A 7,573-nucleotide genomic window follows, 5' to 3' on the forward strand; every position below is an offset into this window, starting at 1 on the left:
AGGAGAGGAGAGGAGAGGAGAGGAGAGGAGAGGAGAGGAGAGGAGAGGAGAGGAGAGGAGACATACTTTGATGTCTGGAAAGCCAAAGCTCTGCTCGTGTAAGGAATCAGCCCTGAAGCAGATGAAGACAGAAACAGACCCTGGAAGAGAAGAGCTGGAGGGTAAATATATTAAAAATATATATTTATATATATATATATTTGTTGTTGTTGTTTGAGCTCTAACTTGAGAAGAAACCTCTTCCTCTAGCTCCATGTAGGAAGCTGCTTGTCGTGGAGCTAAGCAAGCCTCCCGTCTTGGTCAAGCATGTGGACACGGGGGTTTTCCAGCCTTGCAGCCGCCTTGGGCCCAGTGAATGCCAGCCCCCGTGGCCACAACGTCACCCATGGGGAGAAGGGTCGCGGTTCTCCTCGGATGGAGCCACTGGAGAAACTTGGAGAGAGCAAAGGAAGGTTTTGCCACGAGGACAAGGGAAAGAGAATCACAGGATGTTCCAGGTTGGAAGGAACCTCTGGAGATCATTTAGTCCAACCTTAGGGACACCCAGAGCACGGGACATGGGGTGGCATCCAGGTAGGTTTGGAGACTTCCAGAGAAGGAGACTCCACCTGGGCAGCCTGGTCCAGGGCTCGGGCACCCTCACACTGCAGAAGTTCCTCCTCACCTGGAGATGGAGCTGCCTGGGTTTCAACTTCCACCCATTGCCCCTTGTCCTGGCACTGGCCACCACTGAGAAAGGTCTCATGCCGATGCCATGCCAGAACCCAGCTGAGGAGTTGAGCTCCAAGCTCTCCCCTCTCACTGCCAGCCCCAAGGACACGTGCGCGTTTTTGGGGCTGCGAGAGAGAGGACGTGGACGGTATTTTTCTGACCGTTCCCTTTGTGGTGCACTCACCTGGAGAGCTGCAGGTCTTGGTCTCCGTCTCGCTGGCGCCTGTTTCGGGGAGCACAAGGGGTCAGTTTGGTGTTGGCGCTTAGAAAAGGACCTGCTGGCCGGTGGAGGAAGGGACATGGCCCTCTAGGGACACGGACGCAAGAGAGGCCACCTTGCAGATGGGCACGGTTTGCTCCGGAGCTCTGCACGAAGGTCTGAAGCCACTTAGAGGGATCAAAAAGAGCTTTTCCTAATGCCTTGTCCCTTCCTGGCCTGCTAGGCCCAGCCGCGCCAAGCGTGGCCTCTGCTTGGTCCTGTCCTAAGGAGGACACGTTCATTCAGTGCAAGGATGAGGTTCCCTCTGGAGCTGCGTGACATGTTCCTTACATCCCTGTTGGCCAGAGAAGCCCTCCAAGATCCTCGAGATCCTCAGAATCTCCAAGGTTGGAAGGGACCTCTGGAGATCATCAAGTCCAACCCAACACACACAGACAGGGAAACCCACCCTCGAGATCCTCAGAATCTCCAAGGTTCGAAGGGACCCCTGGAGAGCATCGAGTCCCACCTTCCTGCTCAAGCAGGCACACCTAGAGAAGATCCTCCTCCCCAACACCCTGCTGGACCACTGGCCCACTTACCGGCAAGCCAGCTCAGCAAGATGAAGGCAGCAGCAGCCCAGCTCCTCCTCGCCATGCCCGGGCCACGTCTGCAGACAGCGCCGGGCTCCCCGGACCGAGGCTGCCGCGAGGGAAAGGGGAAGTCAAGGTTGGTTTCCTCCCTGCGATGCTTTGCTGGGGCATGACCTGGCTCTCGGGGAGGAGAATGCGAGAGGATGGGACGGGCAGGACGCGTTGGGGTTCCTCAGGACAAACCCGGCCTTGCAAAGCTTGGAACAACACCTGGTGCTCCCCGTGGTCCACCCTACAGAGGGGGGCATGGGTGGCGCTAGGTGAGCGCCGGCCTCCAACGCGCTGCCCCATGCTTGGGGGATGTCACAACTTCCTCTGGGCCCAGCGGGACAAGACAACACAGGGCAGCTGGCCAGCATCCCGAGGGCAAAACTTCCCCCCGGGTCCTCGGCCTCTAGTCTCAGCTCGGAGGTTCCTGTATTCTCCTGCCGTGCACTCGAAATGTGCAATATCCGTTTGACATCTCTTGGGCAGGAAGAATTTCTCCTGCCTCCTCTCTCCAGCGTCATCGCTTGATCTAGCCCACCTTGATCCCAAGCAGGGTTTTGTATCCCTTGCAAGGATTATTGGATCAACCTAAGACCATGAGCCTTAAATCTAAGCTTTGCTAGGTGCCGCAGCCCCGTTACGTGGATCACCAGGACGCTGTCACAAACCTCCTCTTGTGGGGCTTTCTACCTCAACAGCATTGTGCTGTTTGGCTTGCAGGTTCAACCAGCGTCCAAGGACCACATCAAGAAGCCCTTCACGTGCTCTTCATCCACACTTTCCTCGGGAGAAAGGCTCGAGTCCTGGGGTTGCAGCCTGGTGTCACCAAGCGAGTGGTGGCGGGGCGGGGGTGAGTGACAAAATGCACTTCCCTCCTATGAAAGAAATAAAAATAGGGTTTATTGACATGGATTATGGTTCACGAGATGCTGTGGCAAGGTGGCTTGTTATTCACTGCGTGGAGGTTCGAGATAACACACGATTATCTTGGATATCCTCCTGTTGAGTCATGAGGTTCGGATTGGACCTCCTTGCTTTGCAAGCTCCTCCTGAGAGGAGTCTGGGCGCGGCTGGATCCAATCCTAGTCCCAGACCTGGTCAAGGGTTTATGACTAAGGGATTTTGTGCACAAAGTCAAGTTTAAAGAGAGTGCGCTATGTTCACTTATCAAATTATCTGTGGTGGAAAGGCATCTCTCAGCCTTGAGGAATAACCATGAACGGCGTCCGTGCTCAAGGGGAGATCCTGATGTGCAGGATGGACCCTGGACCTCCACTGTTGGGAGCTCAGACCCTTGGCTGAGGAGGAACCAAGATTTTCCGACTGTGCTGTGGGAGAAGGTTCCATCATCCCAGAATCTCTAGATGATCTCTAGAGGTCCCTTCCAACCTTGAATATCCTGTGATTCTGTAATCCTGGAATCCCAGAATGGTTGAGGTTGGAAGGAACCTCTGGAGATCATCGAGTCCAACCTTCCTGCTCCAGCAGGGACACCCAGAGCACGGGGCACAGGGTGGCGTCCGGGTGGGTTTGGAGACCTCCACAGAAGGAGACTCCCCAGCCTCCCTGGGCAGCCTGGTCCAGGGCTCGGGCACCCTCCCAGTGCAGAAGTTCCTCCTCACCTGGAGATGGAACCTCCTGGGCTTCAACCTAGACGCATCACCCCTTGTCCTGTCCCTGGCCACCACTGAGAAGACTCATGCAGTCTTCTCTTTGCTTACCTGGGTGGAAAGGGGTCTGCCTGGCCCTATATCCATCCTCATGCACAGCACACTGCTTGATTTTTGCTCCTTTCCTTCATGTCCTTTCTCACACGTTGCACAGAACGACAGACCGTTTTCCTTATCTCATTTCCACCCACTTCCCTTCCCTCCTCCCCACCTCTATCCTTTTGTATTCTTCTCACTTTCTGTTTTCTTCTTGAATATATGAACATATTTCCTGCCTGGTGCTGCTTTGCTGGCCTTGTAGCCCAAAGAGTGAGATGAGTTGGGGAGGACTTAGTTAGGCCTGATGTTGTGGAGGTCACAAACCTGGATGTCTATATATGAGCGTTTTCAATGGCATTTTCTGAGAGCAGGCTGTGAAAAAAAAAGGAGAAGAGGAGACTGCTGATGGCTGGAAAGGAAGATGGACACGTCACTTAGATGTGAAACAGAAGTTTTGAGTGGTGAGATTTCAAAATTTCTCCATGGAGATGGAGCGGGGAGAGAGGAGCTTGATGGTGGGGGAAAGTCCCAGGGCTTTCCCACAGCTCTTGCAAGGTCCCTCAGGCCTTTCCAGACTTGCCGTAGAAAGCAGGCCCAGTCTTTCTTCCCAGAGCTCTCAATGGTTTTGGAATTTCTGGAATGTTCAGAGATCATTCCTGTTTTAAAGGAAAAAAACGCAAAATCCAGGAATCTAGGTTCTGGAATCTAGGAATCCCCTAGGAGCTTTTGGAGCTAGTTTTCCTGGGTGATCCAGATCATGCCATGCCTAACAGCAATGCACCTAAAGCAGTTTGAGATGATCATTTCCTAGGGGCCACAGGAGCCCTCTGAGGTCCAATTCTGAATTACTGAGCGATGACTTGTCTCCTCCTGCAAAAGGAAGTCATAAAACCAGCAAACAGCCCGAGAAAGACCAGAGCTGGCCTGTCTCCTGCAAGCAGTGCAGAGAGGACGGCGTGCGAATGATGGTTCACTCTCCGTTGAGAAGTGAGCACCGCGCCAGGACGGGACCTCACAGCCCTCGGGGTGGAGCAGGGCCTTGGGGACACGCCACAGGGATGTCTTCAGAGCCCTTGTGCTGTCCTCTCCACCGTCCTGCTGACGATGCTCTGTTGAGTCTGGCATCAGGGCGTTGTGGTGCTGTGTGGAGGCACTTTGGTCTGCATGGCGTCTGTGGAAGGGGAGCTATAAAGGAATCGTTCAAAAGTCATCAGCTTCTCTCTGCTTTCAAGTGAATCCTCTTAATAGAGTGGGCCAGCTGCTTGCAAAAGCCCTGGTTGTCTCCGGGCAGACAATCCCAAGGTTCTCCCTGTGGAAATCCCAAGGTTCTCCCTGTGGAATGCTTCCAGTCCCCGGGACAGTGGGATCCTCGGGGGTCAGGCTGTGGCTCTGCTGGGGTTCCAGTCTTGGCTTTGGCCTCTGGGCTCCCTTTGCTGCACTAATGTCCTCACCAGGACTGGCTGGAGGAGACCTCCAGGGCTCTGCTCTCTGCTGGCCGCCCTCGTGCAGGAGGAGACCTCCAGGACTCTCCTCTCTGCTGGCCGCCCTCGTGCAGGAGGAGACCTCCAGGGCTCTCCTCTCTGCTGGCCGCCCTCGTGCAGGAGGAGACCTCCAGGACTCTGCTCTCTGCTGGCCGCCCTCGTGCAGGAGGAGACCTCCAGGGCTCTGCTCTCTGCTGGCCACCCTCATGCAGGAGGAGACCTCCAGGGCTCTGCTCTCTGCTGGCCGCCCTCGTGCAGGAGGAGAGCTCCAGGACTCTCCTCTCTGCTGGCCACCCTCATGCAGGAGGAGACCTCCAGGACTCTCCTCTCTGCTGGCCGCTCTCGTGCAGGAGGAGACCTCCAGGGCTCTGCTCTCTGCTGGCCACCCTCGTGCAGGAGGAGACCTCCAGGACTCTCCTCTCTGCTGGCCACCCTCATGCACCCTCTGGAGCTCCTCTTCTTGCCATGCGGACCCCGTGGTTGTCCCATCCCCATCTGCTCATGTTGCTGGCGGGGAAGCACAGAGGGAAGCCGGTGACCCCGCAGTGAGCAGAACGGGATGGACTCCAGGGCTTTGGGCTAAATCAGCTCTTCTGCTCTTCTTCAGCTCTCCCACCAACACCCAAACCAAACAGACCCACACCAGACAACACAGTGCCAAAGAAGTCTGCCTCCCACCTTCTCCTCCTCCTCCTCCTCCTCCTGCTGCTCCCAGCGACGTATTTCGCCGTGAAGAAATGCAAGTGATAGTGGGATGCCCCTGCTAACCCACATGTCCCAGCTGCATGCCCACGGGGGCCCGATGTCTTTGTGAAAGGGAGCTCCGAGCTTTTGGAGAGCTGCCCCGGCACGAGTCCCACCTCAAGTCTGCACAACCTGAAGGCATCGGAATGACCTGGTTTAGGATGGCGAGCTCATGCCTCCTGCTTCCTGAGGATCGGAGCCTCTCGGGTCTTTCCTCTGTCCCCTGGGGGGATTGTGAGAGTCATAAAAGAATTGGCATTTGGATTAATTGCGGGAACCTGATTTGGATTTCTATCCACCAATATATGTTTTCCAGCCTGCAACTGTCGGAATTAACTAGAAACTCAACGTTTTCCTGCTTTTTAAGAGCATATGGTGTGTTTGAATGACAATACAAGGTGATGCACGCAGGTCTCTCAAAGAGGCCTTTGGAAGGCTCAAGGGAACGTCTAAATACTCCTAAACTGAGCTGTAATTTGCAGCCAGTCGGATCTCTTCCCTAAACTGGATTTAAGAGCAGAAACCCCATATCTGCTGCCATAAATGCATCCCTCGTAGGAACTCACAAGTGCCCAAGGACTTCACAGGGAGGGAGGGTTTGGTATCCAAGTTCTCCTCTGTAGGTCGTTTCACCAGCAATTTCTATGTTATATGAGCATAAATCTACAAATGTATAATACTAAAACTTAAAATACGGTTATGAGAATATCTGCTTTCGCTTTCATTCCTCCTCTGCTCTTTAATCCTTTACAGTGATGACGACAGCATGGGTAAGATAATATAAAACCACAGAAGAACTTGCCGGTCCTCTTAGTAAAGCACTGACTGCTGAGCACAATGTCAGCCACAAAGAAATTCTTCCTTAGTTGGAAAAATAATTATAATACTTTGTCTCTGCCATTATACACCATAATTACAGTTGTGGTAGAAAAAGTATTTGAGACGGAATTTAAATGTCCTCAGAATGCAGGTCTAAGGGCTTACTATGTTTGGTCCTGTTTTTTGTTTCCAGCTTTAATTATGCTTTTCCTGAGCTTGATCTTCCAGCCTTCCTTCATCCCCTTGGCTCGCCGCAGGAAGAGGTGCTCTTGTCTACTTTTAATTGGAATAATCGGCAAAGCGTTTTTACCGGCTCTGCTTTGGTGTGTGATCCTGCTCTTGGATGGAAGATACCTCGACTGCATGATTTCAGCAAAAGAAGGCAACCACACGCAAACGATGACACAAAAGAGAGCAGGGTCATTGACTGATCACTACACGCTTTCACAGGTATGAGTTGTAGGAATCCAGGACTTTAGGTGCCTTAATTTGTGCTGGTTTTGTATGTGTAAAGAATCTGGAAGTATTAGTAGGCGAATTATTTTATCTGATATCTGTTTTTCTTTTGTTTTATCAGGTTTATGGGCTGTTTCTTCTTACTGTTCTCATATTTGTTTATGTTCTGTTCACTGTATACCCATGTTGGTTCTGCATTAATAATAAAGGACATAACATAGAGCAGATGGAGCACCTATTAGAGGAAAGAATAGAGAAATATATAGAAGAAAACCAAACAGAAAGTGCAGAGCAGATGATTAAGCAGCATCTGGATCCTCAAATCAAGCCTCTCGTTACAGAAGCTTTGAAAAACATAGATGTTAAAAAACTGTGGGAAAATGCGGGGAAGATGCTGAATATTGCCAAAAAAAGCACACATGAGGAAGGACAAGAGATGCTTGCTGCGTTTTCAATTTAAAAGGTGTCACCATCATCCAGCACTGGTGAGCACCACAGGAAAACCGACCTGCCCTCTGAAAATAGCAGCTCTTATGTCTTATGGCAACATAACTTGGCATGCATAAGCACCAGCATCTAGCTCAGCGTTAAAAGGACATCACAAAGAAAGATGCCACGTTCATCCCCAGGGAGATCAGCCGTCTGGAATGTTCAATATCCAGCTTATTGAAGGAAAAACTTGGACCTGCTCCTCAGGCAAGGGCAGACAGGAATTTGAACCCGTGCCACAATTTTATTTGTGCTTTTCCACTGAAATGAAATGAAATGAAGAAATGAAAAAATGAAATGAAATGAAATAAAATGAAATGAAAT

The sequence above is a fragment of the Nothoprocta perdicaria genome, unplaced genomic scaffold (assembly GCF_003342845.1).
Source record: "Nothoprocta perdicaria isolate Ctin4 unplaced genomic scaffold, notPer1 scaffold_482, whole genome shotgun sequence".
NCBI lineage: Eukaryota > Metazoa > Chordata > Aves > Tinamiformes > Tinamidae > Nothoprocta > Nothoprocta perdicaria.